This window comes from Uloborus diversus, chromosome 8 (genome assembly GCF_026930045.1).
Source record: "Uloborus diversus isolate 005 chromosome 8, Udiv.v.3.1, whole genome shotgun sequence".
Classification (NCBI taxonomy): domain Eukaryota; kingdom Metazoa; phylum Arthropoda; class Arachnida; order Araneae; family Uloboridae; genus Uloborus; species Uloborus diversus.
The window spans coordinates 76,008,898-76,026,822 of record NC_072738.1 but is presented as its reverse complement, the minus strand read 5'-3'; positions in this window follow the sequence as shown (position 1 = coordinate 76,026,822).

The window sequence follows — 17,925 nt, the reverse complement described above, 5'->3', positions numbered from 1 at the left end:
TTTAAACAGTTTTTTCTCATGGGTTCAAGTAGCCCCCGGAGGCTTAAGTAGCCCCACTTTACGGTACCTTTTTTATTGCCATGATTGAACGTAACAAAGACATATTTAAAGCCTCAGAAATGTATTATTTATCATGATCGTATCAGTGGTGTATTTACAGCTAAGAGAGTACATCGCAATGCATTTTTGTGGGACCCTTTGTCTATCCCAGATGTGTGCAAAACATTTTTTATGGGCATTTTTGAATCCCCTTCTAGACCCATATGTTTGAGGGGGCCCCACGCAATTGCGACATTTGTGACTTAGTAAATCCAGCACTAGATCTTATGCTTAAGAAGCAAACAGGGGGAGTTTTAGCAGTATTAAATCGATCAGTATTATTAATAAGTATTAAATCGAATTTCTTAATTACATATTATCATTACAACCAGGTAGATAATGTAAATGTAAGTCCTTACCTTTAAAAAACAAATGTCGACCTAAAAGAAATAAAAGTAAATAATTATTGTTAACACTTTAAGATAGATCATAAAAAAAATGTGCATGGTTTAATTATTTAGAAATCGGGATCTAGGTTTTAAGTGTTACGCTTGAAATTTTGCTAATCAATGACAAAAGAGATACTGAACGTAAGGCTATTACGTATGGATATTGCTTAAGGCTATTACTACTTAAGGCAACGTAAGGCTATTACTAATGCTCACTACCTATTCTCTTCAACACTAACGAATTACAGAATCTGAACAAGCAGGGATTGTTCTACGACCCATTGAACGGGGTAAATTTGCCTTTCATCTAAACAATACTATTTAGAAGCAAACGCTTCGTGCAAGTAATGAAGAAAGTAATGCTTCGGCTTACTTTTTGATTTAAGTCAGCTCAGATCCAATAGAAAAGAAATAAAATAATTCTGCTTTCTTCAATTAAACTGGTTTCATAAAATTGTTTAAAAAAAAAAAAAACATTTAAATGTTTGTATAATGTTTATTCTGTATTTGTTGTTTGTATTTTACAGGTAGATTTTCGCTGAAAATTTTGATTGAAAATTTTTGAAAATCGTAGTATCTGTTTTTTTTTTTTGAAGAACGATGAAAAGAAAAATCCTAGTAAATTTTACTAAAAAACCCTTTTTTTCTTTAATGGATGATTTCACTTTTAAGTCACGCATTTAATAGAAAAAATCCGTTTTTTCAAACGAGTTGTCCTTTTTACAGTATTTTATTGCTTAAAATTAACAGAGCTCATTAAAATATATCACTACTTATTGTTAACACTTTAGAGTTAGCATAAAAGAATACCCCGGTTTGAAAATTTATATTTCGTGAACTCTTACACTTACCACTATAAATGATACATAAAAATCAAGATAAACTGAAAGTTTTTTTTAACATACGAAACGACTTAAACGTGCACGTTCCGCACTAGCGCAGCTAGAAATTCCTTCTGGAGGGTTTTTTTTTTTTTTGGTCGCAGCAGTCCTTTCACGTGCATTAACTACTATACTAGGATTGGCAATAAGATTAAAACCAAGATCTCTGGGGGTGTTCAACCCTTCCCACTTCACTGCGCACCGGCGTTCAGCAACGATGGATTGGCCATGTAGGTGATGATGACTTACGCTTTAGCCACTCAGATTCCCAAACCTAAACCCATGTGATTTTTTTATGAGATTTCGTCGGAAACAGCGTTTTTAAGCCACCATTGCATACACTATTGCAAGTCGAAAACCTAACATTACGGCAAAAATCTAATCAAAATAACGAAATTTGCAAGAACTTAAAGATCGCATATGTGTAGCATTACGAAAAATTGACATTGAAAACACTCCAAAATGTATGTTATAGAGGTGTGTCGCGTTACAAAAGGCACACACATAGAACATTTGTGAGTGGAAAAAAACTTTCACAGTTTATCTTTATTTTTATGTATCATTTATAGTGGTAAGTGTAATAGTTTATGAGATATACATTTTTAAAACCGGAATCTTCTTTGGTGCTAACCCTGTATTATAATGATATTTCTGCGAATGCTTTAAGTTTTCTCAAGATAGTTTTTCATTTAAGAAAAAGATGTAAAGAGAAGTTGAAACAATGCTGAGAACACTCTGCAATTAAATTTAGTTCTCTAAACTTTTCGGAGCTTTGTATAAAAGAAAACACTTTACAACCTTGATTAATTTTCATAAAATTACAGTCTTATACGTTAAAATTGTAATTACTCTGTGCGATTAAAAAAACTTCTTTAAACTTGATATTTTTGCTGTGAGGAAATTAAATTATCCACGTTTAAATAAAAAGCATCGAAGTTCCATTACTATTTAATAATATTTTTCCAGCTAAACTCAAAATATTATTTGATGCCAAGCAGAAAAGCAATGCTTTTACAGTTGCACATTCTTTGTTTGAGTGCTCTTCAATATGAAATGAATCATATTTTAGAGCAAATTAATTCTAAATCTCATTTTTCCTAAGCAGGTAAAGATAAACTTTTCCTCGTTTTGATCTCTAGATTTAAAGCGAAACGTTTATTTCAAATTAATTGAAATAGCTTACATAAATATCCCCCTGGAGCAACTGTCAATTTACTCTTTTAAAAGCAGACTTTAATGTGATGATGCATTTATTGTAAAAACAAAGTTACAAGTAGGTTGATTCATTTGCAAAGGTGAATCAAAACAATTTACGAAAGTTTAGGATTTGATTCTAGGTTAATTGGGTGATAATGAGTATATGTGGATGTGAGAAAGAAAATACTGGAAAATTTATTTCTCAAAGTAAATGCAAGAGCGAAACTATTGGCTTGAAATTTGATTAATTTTGTTTGCGTTAAACATATGAAAGTTTCGATTTTAAAGCAATTTCAAAGAAGTTGTAATTAGTTGAGAGAAGTGTAGAATTAAAACAGTAGTAGAAAAACTACAAGATAACAAGAAGCGACATACACTGTAAAAACAATTTAGAAACGTTCCTGGAAAATAATGGGCAGCTGACGCGCCCAATTTCTTCCAGTAACATATCTTACAAACGCCAGGAACGTTTTCCGCTAAAAGTCACTAACCTTCCTGAAATTATGCTGGAAACCTCCTGAAATATTCAGAAATCTTACTGTTTTAAAACCAGTCTCTGGAACTTCACAACAAACTTAGGTAGGTATAATATAATAGCTTGGCACTTTCCTGCGCTTCCAAGAAAACTGCAAAATCAGTATTATAAACATGGCCAAAGCTAAGACATAAGGCTCCTATATAAGGGGAGCTGACTTATCCGACATTTTGGTTCCAAAATTGTCGGGCGAAAAAAATCGTATTTGTATAAAAGCCTCATTGCAGAAAACTGGTGCCCAAGCTATAGGTGTGTTGTCCGATTGATGTTTGATTATTTTAAGCGGTAGATGAATACGATTTAATTAATACAAATTTAAAAAAAAATAAAGTGTGAAATTGAGGTTTATTGCAGTAAACATTTCCCGATACATTTTTGCTGAATTTATGAACGAGGCTATCTTTCTAAATTCACCTTAAGTGACATTTTACTCAACTTATCATCAATTGTTTTACGACATAGCAACCAATAAATATTATAAAGTATTTATAAATACTAGAAACGAGGTTGAATCCAATTTTGTCTTGGAACCAAAATGTCGGATAAGTCAGCCTGTCCTTTTCAAGGGGCTCTACTAAGACAGAACTGCAAGTACGTATCAAGAATTTGACTCAGCTGCAATTCTTGCAAAGCCACGTAGTCCACAGACTGATTTGCGCCCTTTGGATGCTTTATCAGGCTGGACTGACCACAATTGAACTGAAGCCGATACACTTTACAAATACGCTTAGTTTATCTTTAAACTGGGAGCTAAAAATATTTTTTACTGCAATGAGAAGTTGAGTTCAAGCTACTTGTAGCAATTCAGGAAACTTTTTGATAATGATACTTGATTGTTTCAAGAAGTGGATAAAAACCATTGAAATCCCGGAACGTTCACGGAAATACTCAGTAACGTTTCGGAAGATTTTTACAGTGTATGATGAATTTAAGTGTAAGTAACAGAATTAATAAAAGCACAATTATTGCTAAAAATTTTAATACAATATAGTTGAGCATGCGTTGCAATGTGTTTTGAAAAATACTCGTAACGCATTTTTTTTTTAAGTGAGAAATGTCATGGACGGTGATTATTTTTCTGTTTGTTTTGACATCAGGCAAAGATGTCTACAATTGAAGAAAATCCAACCAGCCAGCACTGTGAAGGTTACAAAGATCCTGATCAAAGTATTACGACGCTGTCAGGTAAGTTTGCCCCAACTATAGAAACACAAACTTCTAATTTTTTAGACAAAAATAAGGCCAGTAAGTTGAGAAAACTAACATTACCAGTAAATTAAGAAAAAACATTGTTTTTTTAGAATTCATTAGTAGATGCATCTTACTTTGATTTAAAATCCATTGATGGATTTTGTTTTTTAATTGAATTCTTTTGGCATTCATTCTTTTGTTTTGAAACTTAGTGGTGATTTTATAAATTTAACTTTAATTTTAAATTGTTTTAAACCTGCAAAAAAAGTCACCAACTGTGTTAAAATAGTTAAGGAAATACAACATAAATAGAAGCAAATAAAAGAGCCATGCTGGATTTACATATTACATTACTGGCAGACAAGGCGTGCTTTAAAATTTAGGTTGCATTAGAACATGGAAACTGCATGAAGAAACAAAACAGAACCAAGTTGTTAAAATAGCTAAGAATAGACACAGATCGTAAACTTAAATCCTCTGAAAGCGAGATTCTTGAATTAAGAAGCAATCGAGCTTTTACTGTTGCGAAGTTGTAGCTTTTGGAACCTGCTTATGTACACTAAAATCTTAATTGCTTTCGTAACTAGGTTTTTTTTACAGATTCTTGCATTTATCCGACTCTTTTGAATGGTTTTGAACAGCAATTATCGAAAACACCACGTTCCATCGCGACAGAGAAAATGCTGAAGCCTGATTGGTTTTGGGGCCCCTCTTAGTAATTTAAACTTCACATTTTCAATCGTCTTTATTTTCTTTGCCAGGCACTTACGAAAGAGGCGATTCCCCTTGAAACCGGTATGGAGATTTTAATCTTTAATTTGCTTACTGACGTAGTAGGGGAATGTGTGGCAAAGTGAAATAGTTAAGGTTACTGAGTTTTTCCAAAATGTACAAATTAGAAATTTACTTTGAAAATAACATTACATACAGAAAGAACATTCTATTTCATGATAAATCTTGCATTGAAACAGTATTTTTTTTATTTTTGGCAGTAAATTTGCACCTTCAAGGAAAAAAAAAGTCAAAATAGTTCACTTTTTTATTCTTATGGGGCAAAGTGAAAAATACAAATTTTTCTAATGAAATATTTTCTATTCAGTAACTATAGAAAATATTTTTGATTAAATGAATCAGTAAATAAAAGGTTCAATGACTAAATGAAAAGATACTGAATCAATAAACTGAAAGTTAAATTAGTTAATCAATCCATACATACATGAAAAAAAAATGAACAAGTAAAAGAGTGGATGAATATTAAAATAAGGGAATTAATGAATAAATAAGTTAATTACTAAATGGAGGAATGTAAATGAATGAATTAATTAAATGAATACATAAGTGATTTAGTAAATAATTGAGCGAGTAAAACAAAATAAACTATTTCACTTTGCTTCATCCACTCTGCGCCACATGTACTTCACAGATTGTTGAAAAATACATATTTGCTTAGTATTAACTAAAGAAAAAATTTCAGAGCATTAGAAGGTCTCAAGTAATAATTTCAAATTATAATAACAAGAACTTTATCTTTTTTACAATAACAAAAGTAATTTTTTGACTTGCAACAAAGTATTACAAGATGCGCATAAAAATATTTGAAAATTGTCTGTATTATTATAAGCTTTAACTTTCGGTGGTACTTTTTCCTAACTAGAATAGATTACGTGTGCTACTTTTTAGTTAAAAATCTTACAAGATAAGTGGTATAAAAAAACAGAGTAAATAATTCACCATTTCACTTTGTCCCGCTATTTCACTTTGCCCCACATTTCCCTACATAAAAAGACTTCCATTGAAACATAATTTTGGCAGTAAATATGTACCTTAAATAAAATGAAAAAAAAAAAAAAAAAAAGAGGCTGAAAATTTTGAATTTTTGTTTCATAAGGCAAAGCGAAAAATAGAATATTTTTTCCAATAAAATAATCTCTATTTCATAACTAAAAACATTTTTTGATCAAATGGATGAGTAAATAAACGGATGAATGAAGAAAACAAATCGAAAATGAAACAATAAACGAATAATAATTAGTTTATTAATGCATGAGACTAGAGATGAAAACAGCCGGAAAAAAAAAAAAACACCGAAAAATTTCCAAAAAAAAAAAAAAAAAAAAAAAAACGGAAAAAAAAACCATTTTCTTCCGAAGGGGTTTATTTCCACTCCGAAAAAATTGAAAAAAAATAATTTTTCAACTTTTCAGGAAGCTTTAATTGAAATTTTCATCACAAAGTAATTAGAAATTTCTCACACTTTAATTCTGATGCAATTTCCTTCTCACCTCCCTTGTATGTTAAAATACTGTCTAACTTTAATGCAAGTTGTTGTATGATAATATAATTTGCATATAGATTAAAAAACCGTTTAATAATACTTATTGCAAAAAAGCTCAAACCATTATCCTTAGTGAAGAACTTATTTTTCTTTTTTCATAAAAACAAACAAGCATACCTTTAATCGGAAAACTATGTTTCTGCTGACTGTGCGAGCCAAATGTACAGGGTGCGGAAAAAAAAGGGGGGGGGGGGCAAGCAACTTTATTAAAAATAAATAAATTAACAAAACACAAAAAAATAATATGAGAAGACCTTTAGCAATCAATAAATTTAATTGGTTTCAAACTGGCAGCCTTTTGCTGCCAGTTTGAAGATATAGAGATGGAATTGCTTATTGAAATTTTTATTCAATGGCCGCAAGTCCTTTAATCAATCCTATTCCCTATAAAGCAATTGGTTTAGAGAGTTGGTTTCCAGACATCGACTATCATTTCCAAGCCACTTGAAACGGCATACCGTTTCAAATACTGTTTGTCGAGGTACAACAAGCAAACGAACTGTCGTTCTACCTGGTTAAACAACTTAAAAAATAGCAGGTGTTTTACTTAAATTTAGAAGAAAACTAAAAAACAATACATAAACTAGAAAATGTAATGTAAATTATTTTCTAATAAAGTGAGAGACAGAAGTAAATAAGGCACTCATTGAAATGAAATTACCTTTCTTCCATTCGATGATACAATTTTCTCGTCCAATTTTTCTTATTTTTGCCGCACCCTGTATACAGCCATTCTAAGCAAAACAGTGTAATCTGCTGTTGGGCTCAAGCTGAGGTATTGTGTTTTAAAGTTTGGCTTTTCCATATATTTGATTTAGGTGTCTTTTCTCTTTTTTTTATAGAATTTTTCAAAAAAAAAAGGAAAGGAAGAAAGAAAAAGAAAATTAATAATTTCAATAGAACTTTTCAAAAAAAAAAAAAAAAAAGTTGTTCAAATGATCCTAAAATATTTTATTTATTATGTAAAATACGAAACAGAGAACAACGTGGTTATAATAACTCAGTTTTGTTCAAAAGTGCTGGTATGACTATTTTTAGTACTATGCTTAGTTGAATAAACTGTAACTCCAGTTTAAGTTTTGGTTCAGCGTAAGAAAAACCAATTTAGTTTTGATTTGGACTTAGACCGAATTGCAAAAAATTAAAACTCAATAGCTTTCATTTTCTGTACAATGGACTACCTGTTTAGCTTTTGGGCCATTGAGGATGATTTTCATATCTGAAAATATTGTAACGGTGTCATATTTTGCATATATTTTTAACTGATAAAAGCCGTCGAATTTTACTCACGACTCTTTCTAGGAAGAAATTACATGTTTTCTTTTCTAGAATAAAACAATGTGAAGAGTACTATAGCATTCTTTAATGTCTTGGTTTAAACAAAACCTTCAAAGGCAGCACTACGATTTTCGTATTCGAAGCATCACATAAAAGGTTGTCGCACAAGATGTGCAAAAGACTTGAAGACTACAAAATGTCTTTGCATTAAGACATTGGATGTACCGCCCGTCTGATTCCACCGCAGCCAATATGCCAATAGACACGACAGAGCCCCGATAATATGCCTCATGCTTTTTAGTTTTTACTTGGTTCATATTTTTTCTGCAAATGCTCGACTTTCTGTGCCATTTACAGTATTTTGAAGATTTGAGCCTAGAGAGTAGTGTGAATGCAGTTTTTTACTGTCATTTAAATAGAATTCATCCATTAAATTATCTAAAAGATATTTTGCATTGAGAAGCACACGGGCAACGCCGGGTAGTAAGCTAGTCATTTTATAATAAGAAAAGTAGTTTTTGACTTTCCAAAAAATATTACAATATGAGTTTCATTTTTTTTAAATTGCTTCTACCATCATATATTTAGATTTTTAGAGACAACCTTAGACTACATGTGGTTCTTCATAGTTGAAATATTTTCAGACAGATGACAATAAAAAAAAAAAAAAAAAAAAGTAAATATTCTCACCACTTCACTTGACTTCACATTCCCTCACTACTTTAACTATTTTTAAATAATTACGTTATTAAAACACATATGCAATGCCCGAGTTAAAATGTGATTAGCACTTTAATTTTATTTAATCCACATTAGTTTATTGCCACGCAAAAGCGTAGTAAGGTTATGAAACTCTGGGAAACAATCAGTTTTTTAAAAAGATCTGGTAGTTTTTTTTGTTTCTTGAGGTGTTTATTTTTTTCTTTACATATTTTTCACCAATTATGGCAGAATACGTTATCATTTCTTAAAAGTGTCTGTCGAAAAGTGGGGTGCTCCAAGATTGTTGTTCTTAAGTTCCTACCCTCCTTATTTTTCAAAGAGTAGTTTGAAGAATTTGAGTGTGTAAAGTGGAAGAAAGGGTTCTTAGAAACTGATGAGAGAGATTTGTGCTTGACGGGCAACTTCACAAATTTTTAGCGATATATGCGTATGGGGTGGGGGAGGGGGGTGTCCAAAAAGAAAGAAAAAAAAAGACAATTTTTTAAGTCGCACACCCAATTATATTTTTGCTTTGAAGTCAAAACAATTATAAAATAAGTTTCATCTAATTGGAACAACGGAAACCAGTGCTGACCTGTGCCAAAAAGTGTGAAAGAACACTGTGTACTAGGCAGATCTAATTAATTTTTTTTTCGGAAGTTCGAAATTTCATGTTGAAGTAACGTTGCCCCTATAGCCCCACATGTACCACAAAAATATTTATCTCAACTAAAAAATATTTAGGTTTCCAGCAAGAGGCCCAAAAATTGTAATTTTCTTCAAAAAATTGATTATTTTTTCTATATGCGTACATATTTTTTTAATATAAGGTAAATTTTAAGAGAAAAATATAAACAGTAAATCTCGGTAATTAGTGTTAAATAGAAAGTTTTGCTCTTTTGCAATATTTAAGTCTCTCACATAGTATTCAAAATATGGATTTGTTTAAAGTCTAAGTTTCATTTTTCATTTGAAATATATTATTATTTTTTATTAATTTTCAAATGTTGATTAAAAAATGTGCTCACAAATGATTTTTGAACTTGATATTTTGTTAAAATGTATATGTAATAAAAAAAAATATTTTGAAAAAAAAAAAAAAAATAGCCTCCTGATGGACACCTAAAAATTGTTTAATTTAGGTAAATGTTTTTGAGGTACACGTTCGGCTATAGGGGCAACATTTTAACAATATTAATATTCGAACTTCCGCAAAAAAAAAAAATCGATTCGGCCCAGTACACAGTGCTTTTTTTTTACACTTTCAGGCGCAAGTCGGCACGCGGGTTGTCGTTGTTTAAATTATATGAAACTTTTTTTACAATTGTTTTGAATTCAAAGGAAAATTTTTTATAAGGTTCGCGGCTTGAAAAATTGATTTTCGTTTTTTTTTTTTTTTTTTGGGGGGGGGGGACACCCTAATGCATATGTCCTGATCATTATTTCATATATTTCAGTGGTTAGAGCTCTGAAAAAGCAAAAGGACGAGGTAATATTTGAGAAATGTTGTTTTAAAACATCAGCATTATTTTTTTAAAGGGAAGGAAACTGATAAAAGCGCAGAAAGCGTTGCTGTCTATTACTAGTATTTGACAAAATCCCATCTCTAAATACGGAAGATTTCAAAGTCTTAGTCAAACTAAGTCATTCAATCTGACATAATCCTTTCACTGCAATTTTTCTCCAAACAAAATAATTTCCTTTTGTTTCCTTAGAAAGCTATTGACTTAGTAATCTACTTCTTTCCGGGCTTTAATAGAATAACGTGACTTTTTCCATTGTGCCTGATTGCTGTTTTTGTTTCTATTGACTGATCACTGATCATTAGTCATGTTTCTAGATCGTGCACAAAATTCCTTTATTTCATGAGAAGGTTTTATTGCTTTTTCTTAGTGAACATATTTCCCTCGTGGGCTATGGTTTAGTATTATAATCAGAGAAGTAAAAGAATGTTTGAAGAGTTATAGTAAAAATTCTATTATTCCAATAATTTTAGCTTAACTAAGTAATTTTTAACTGCTTTCAGAGTGAAATTCCAATTTCATACAGAGTTCTGAGAACCACTGATTTTAGTTTTAATAATAAATAAATAATTTGGAAAATAAATAAATAAATGTTTTAATAAATAATAGGTTTAAATAAATAAATAATTGAAAAGGAACCAGAACCTTGAAAAAACAGACACATGATTCATAACAAAAGGAAAGTAAAACTATGTTTTTTCAACAATTGAGAAGTAACAGTGTGCAATACAGTCTGACCACCAAATAGATGGGAAGGCAAAAATCTGACTTACAGGCGGAAATGTACGTATCTATTATTTTGCAGAGATGTCAGCTTTTGCAGATCAATGTTAGCCACTAAATTTAACAGTCACATTCAAATAAGCGGAACACGAGCATAAAAGTTTCACTTTTTCCACTTATTTAGATATACTCGTTTTAACTAGACGTTTGCCAATTCCATTTAACCCGTGGGCGCACTGCACTTATTTATTTTACTAAACGTAAACAAGTAGTTATAAAAAATTTCGCTTCCCAATAAATAATTTGAGTAGAGCCAATTTCAACAAACAAGAACATAATTCATAACAAGGTGAAAGCAAAATTGCATTTTTTTTTCAACAATTTAAAAGCAGCATTGAGCATTACTTATTTATGTTACTGAACGTAAAAAAAACAGTTTAAAAAATCTCTTCTTTCCCAATCCTTTCCCAAAAAATAAATGGAGTAGAGCCAGATTTTTGGACAAACAAGAATATGATTTATAACAAGGGGAAAGAAAGTAAAACTATTAGGTTTTTCAACAATTTTAAAGTAGCAGTGAGCATTACTTATTTGTTTTACTAAACATAAACAATCAGTTAAAAAAACTCTCTACATTACCAATAAATAATTGGAGTAGAACCATATCCTTGAAAAAACAGTAACATGATTCATAACAAGGGGGAAGTAAAACTATAAGGTTTGTTTTCAACAATTTTAAGTAGCAGTAAGCTCTACTTATTTATTTTATTAAAAATAAACACGCATTAAAAAAAAAATCTTTCTCTTTTTAATAAATAACTGAAGTAGATCCAGATTATTGAAAAAACAAGAACTTGATTCCTAACAAGGTGAAAGTAAAGCTATACAGTTTTTCAACAATTTCAAAGTAACATTGACACTACTTATTTATTTTACTAAACATAAACGTGCAGTTGAAAAAAAACCTCTTCGTTCCAAAAAAAGAAAAAAAAAAACAGTCGTAAATGCATAATACCTAACCAATACGAATGAGATTCTCATAAAATCTCTAGTATTTTTTTTTTTTCTGAAAAGAGTTTTTAACATAAAAAATGCATGTGCTTAGGAACTGCGCCGGAAACCTGGTGATTGTCTCGGGTGACTTTAGATACTTTTGTGCGGGATATGTATATTAAATTTGTTAACAAGATTTTTGTACTTCAAAAAATACAGTAGAATAAAAATATGTACGGAGTTATCTTTTATATCATTATTTCCATCTAAACCATTTAAATTGCATTTTCCTAAGTTTAATCCTAAGAGATTCAAAAATTCAAAAATGAGCTATTTATTCTTACATTCTCTGCATTTAATTTCCTTTACATAATGAATGCCTTAAATGGAAGAAATTTCCACTTTCATAATTGGACAAAACGTGAGATAAATTTTGGATGCTCCAATTTGCGTTGCAAATTTCTTCTAACAGGAAAATCTCGAAGTTGTTCAAAAAGAAGTAATTAATTTAAAGATGTGTTCAAAAGACAGTGTAGTGAAAGGATAGTTAATTGAAATACGTCATTTTATGGCTTAGAAGAGACAATGCTAATGAAGAGCTTTAAATTTAAACATTCATCATTTAATACTACAAGTAAATGGCGAAAATATAGTGTAGAACTTAAAGAGCGTATCATTTTTGTTTTTATAGGTTTTAAAGGTGATAAAATGCTAAACTATTACTCTAGAATACGTATGAAAATATGCGAGAAAGTAGATTTTCCGTTTTGGTTCAAAGTATTGCTCGGTCACGAATGAAAAAAAAAAGGCAATCGGTTAGTTAAGACGATTTCATTTGAAGGGTAGGTACGTGGAAAAAACCCCGTCAGTTAAAAAAAGCTAATTTTGAGAAAAACTTGAATTCTACCGACGTTAAAAAGTCAGTAATCCAAAGTTATTAAGCACAAAACTTGCAAATGATTGCAGACACGTGTTTCGGTGTTACAAGGAACACCTTTTTCAATGCAAAGAAGTGTGAGCTTATGGATGAAAAATTTTCAAACAAATACACTCAAACCTGTTTTTGTGCGGTCTTTTTTGTACGATTTTTTTTTGTACGGTATTTGAAAATTTCAATCAGATTGGGACTCAATTGACGAAATTATTTTTACAACGAGTGAGAGGTAGCATCTTCAAGTGGTGACAGCATAGGAGCTCCTATGGAAAGTCACTGTGACTTCCTAAAAAAATTCCTCATTCGGGGAATTTTGTCCGACTACTCGGCAAAATTATCATGACTTGGTTATCTTTGATTTCTTTTAACGAAAAGCAATCCCTAGTTATTTTGTAAGTTTTTGGATTATTTTCTAGGTGATACTTTTTATGCTCTTCCAATCCCCGCATTAAAAAAAAAAAAAAAAGCTTTAAAACTGTGTTGTGGAAACAACGTTTTATAGCTACTACTCGTGAAGTTTTGAACAATTTTTTTCATGCGATTTCTTATGTGGTCCCTATCCACCGCATAAAAACAGGTTTGGGTGTATTTCAACTTACTTAAGAGGTTTCGTGCAAGAGATGACAAACTACTTCAAAAGTATGTTTCAGTAGCCAGCTAAGTTGCATCTTTATTTGAAGGAATCGAAAAGGGTAAAGGAGTAATAGCGAGGGAGTTTAAAAACACTAGTTTCGTTCGTTTCGATGCGTTCCTTCTTCGAATTCAGAAAATTCGTACCACGGCAAAGTAATGGATGCGTTCCATTTCCACCCACAAACCGAATGCTTCCATCTCATCCAATGCCTTTCCATCTCATTCGTGATCTATCTATGTATCTTTCATTGAGAGGAGATAAAATGGAGGAAGTAAAGGCTTTCTTATGTGAACCAAAGACACCAAGTCACGTGATAGAGCTTAAAGCAAAGCGTTGGAAGAAGTCTGGTTTCTTTCGCTAGTTTCATGCAAAACGTGTCAACCATTTGTCGTTGTTTAGTCACGTGACTTGGAGTCGTAGCCTCAGCTTTTGCTAAGCCAATGATTGGACTTGCTCCATCCATTTCTATTCCCGCTCTGAGATATATTTCCGAACATAAATTAACTCCACTCATCAAAATATCTTCTCTGTAATCATAATGTTTTTTTCCCTTGAGAAGAGATCAAATAGAGGGAATGAAGATTATAATTTGTGAAGCAAATACCTCAAGTCACGTGACAGATTTTAATGCAAGGCATTGGAAAAATCAAGTTTCTTTTGCTAGTTTCACGCAAAACGTGCCAACCAGTTGTTGTTGTTGAGTTACGTGACTTGTAATTAATGATAACACTTGCTCCCTCCATTTACTAATTCTTTCCCTTAATTTTTTCATTTCTTTTTTATTTTGAAAGCCATATTTTTCAAAAATAAATCAAGGTCAATTTAATTTTATTAGTCGGTTGTGTCTAATTCTGGACAATTTGGAAAGGAACACTCCTTCGTATTTGGATATTATTTTGTATTAGAATCCCAAAATAGTTGTCAAGGTACCAAAATAAACGTATAGTATGAAATACCATTAAAAAATAGCAATTTCTTTTCCTATCAAAATTTTATGTGTGTTTAGCATTAACCTCGCACATTAATTTAATGTCTCGTATAATTTTATCCAGTCGTTGTTTCATGATTATAATTTAGAAAAAAAAAATAAATGTTTTTGTTGATAGTTTTGTTAATTACATTTAAGCTGCCATGCATGCGCAAAGCTGTTTATTTTTTGTGTAAAACTGTTAACCAACTCAACAGTAAAAAAAGTTTTACGTTGCTGGAAATATTACTTTACTTTTGTTATAGTATAAAATTAATATTAAAAACAAAAAAAAAAAAAAAAAAAAAAAAAAATCGGAATAGTGTTATGCGACGAAAAATTAATCTGTGGAGGAGCTTTTATACGGCTATCCAAAATTTTAATTACACATATTCAGTACTTTTTTACGCTTACTACCGAAAAGCTAGCGAACTAGCACTAAAAGTAATTAGTAGGAAAGTACTATACATGTTTAAAAAACTTTTAACAATAGGTTCGTCGATTTTTTGCTAGAATTGGTGTCTAAAGCGGCGTCTAAAAGTGTTCCGAGTGTCATCTATAATTAATTTAAAAAAACAACTGAAAAAGATAGTGGGAAAAAAAGTTTCATAAAAAATCACGCAAAATACTTTTACAAGGTCAGCAATTTACATCTTTTAGCCATACATAATTTGGATAGATATATGTGCGTAAAAATTTACCCTAATTTTCCTACACGTGACGATGGAATCACCCTTCTGTTGAAGAATAATGTAGCGACAAAGACCCCCCTTAGCTAAGAAATTTCATCCTCTAATTTAATACTAAATTGAACTGATCAATTTTCAAAGCAAGTTAATTACGCTAAATTTATAACGGTGGCTGTTATACAACGTAAGCGACAGCAGAAATAATTTGAAATGTCATACGTAGTTTTAAGCTCAATCGGATACGGATTTTAATAAGTTGAAAATGAATATTTCTGACACTTAAATTGATGAATAGGGCATTAAATTTGCCAAATTCTTGCTGAATTTAATTAAATGCTTAACTTTGGAATGACTAGGTCCAGTTTAGTGCGAAGACTTGTTGAACTTGAGCAATGATTATTATAAAAATATTGTTATAATAATGATTATTGAAAAATAAAAGAAAAATAATTAGTTTTTGTCATCTGAAGAAAAAAGGAAGCATTAACGGGAAAAAAATTTTACGCTGAAAATACAGAAACAGCATGGGAAAAAAACTAATTCTTTTTGTTGGTTTTTAAAGTTGTGATTTTCAAGCAACACTAAAATGATAGTTAAAACAAAAATTTCCTTGTTCAAGAATTGTATTTGAAAAATGACGTAAATTATTTTTTTCGTATTTAGAAAAAAGGGCAAATAAACTTTAAAATTCTTCAACAAATTCTTCTTACTTTTGAAGTTAATGCTACTATTTTTCACAACTTGGCGATTTTTCTAGCAGGAAAACTTAAGCTCCTTCTAAAGTAGAATATGTGTCACAGAAAACGTCGTGGACAGCATAGCTGCAAGTTTGGCGAAGCTAGCGCTTTTCTTTCCTCGTCCAAAACTCATTAAATAAATAAAATCCTTCGACGGAAAAAATACTTTAAACAACAGTCTGTTTTTTAGAAAACACTTCCTTTTACGAAGTAAGGGAAGTATTGTATTCGCGAAAAATTTTTGACCCAAAAATAGGCCTTAATTTCCATTTTGCTCACCCCCGAATGAATGTTGAGTTTTTTTTTCAACCCGATCAGACGTGGATATATGCCTAAGACCGTATAGACACCCGAAATATCCATTTTGACGGTCCCTGAATTAATGACAACGAGTTTTCTCGTGACGTCTATATGCACGTATGTATGTACGTATGCACGTATGTGCGTATGTATCTCGCATAACGCAAAAACGGTGTGTCCTAGAAAGTTGAAATTTGGTACGTAGACTCCTAGTGGGATATAGTTGTACATCTCCCCTTTTGGTTGCATTCGGATGTTCCTAAGGGGGTCTTTTACACATTTTTGTGTGGAAATAATTCTTAATATCAATGCAAACTCAAGTGGTGTTATAAGTTGGTAACCACTTGGCGACATATCGCCAAGCTTTTGGTCTCCAAGTTTGTTCGCCAACTTAGCGATAAATTTGGCGGTTTTGGGGGGAGCACTATGACTATTGATATTTAGAGAGTTAACCATTGAATCACATTAAAATGTCCAATATTGGGAAAATTAACCTGTATAAAACTTTTTTTTTGCTTCAGTTCGCAGCAAACTTGGGGCAAAAACATTTAAAGTGTTTCTTTGCTTACTCCAAGGCACTACTATTAACTAGACGTTAAATCCCGGTTATCACAAATTTGCAATTTCAACTGCGCTTGCGCGCGGACTTAACTTTTTAGGCTTTCTGTTTTAAAATCTCGTGTTTCTTGTTTATATTTAGGCTGAGCGAGAGTCCCACCAAATTAATGAATGCAATTAGAATATTTTCACAGCGATTTCGTGATATATTATATGAAACTATGGATATGAATAACTGATAATCTTAGGAGAAAAATGACTTCAATATTTATTAGTTTGGAAATATTTATTTAACATAAATGTAAAACACGTTATGTACTTTAAAAATGATTGGGATATTAGTACAGAAATCCGTCTTTTGCGGATATTTTACGTTAGGCGTAAGCAACTTAGTATTATACATTTTTATTACTTTCTTCTATATCTAATATATAGAAGAAAGTATTGGATTCGTGCAAATTTTCGAATTTCGAATTTTGACGGATTCGAACGTTTTGAGGTGTGCTGAGTCCATTTCGACCATTTTTGGAAAATGTCTGTCTGTCTGTGTGTGTGTGTATGTGTGTGTGTGTATGTATGTGTGTGTATGTATGTGTGTCACGTCTGTGTGTGACCAGTTTTTTGTGGCCGCTCTACAACAAAAACTACAGCATGAAATCGAACGAAATTTAGTACACATATGTGCCCCTATGTGAACTTGTGCCCATTAGTTTTTGGCGCGAATTCCTCCAAGGGGGGTGGAGCAATGGGACGTTTTTCGAGTTACGCGTGCTTGCTATTCCTCAGGAAGTTACTGGCGGAATCAAACAAAATTTGGTCCGTATGTTGGTATTAACAGGAACAGGTGCTGATTCAATTTTGGTGTCAATAACTCAAACGGGGGTTGAGCTATAGAACGTTTTTTGTCTTCGATTGTGACTGCTGTATCTCAAGAAATAATGAACGGAATGAAAGAAAAATTTATCGGCAAGTAGCCCTTAGTGGGTATAAGAACTGATTTTATTTTTGTGTCAACAGCTAAAAAGGGGATAGCGCAATCACCCGTTCTTTTTTTCCATTTTGAGTGCCCTATCTCAAGAAGTAATGCTACGTTCTGGTTGAAATTTGGAATATATGTGAATCCATATGTAAACAGGCTTTGGTTCTATTTTGACGCCGATCGCTCCAAGAGGTGTTGATTTTTTTTTTTTTTTTTTTTTTTGCGAATAAAAATATTTTTATTAATGCAACAATAAGAAAGATAAATCGTAATAGATTGTC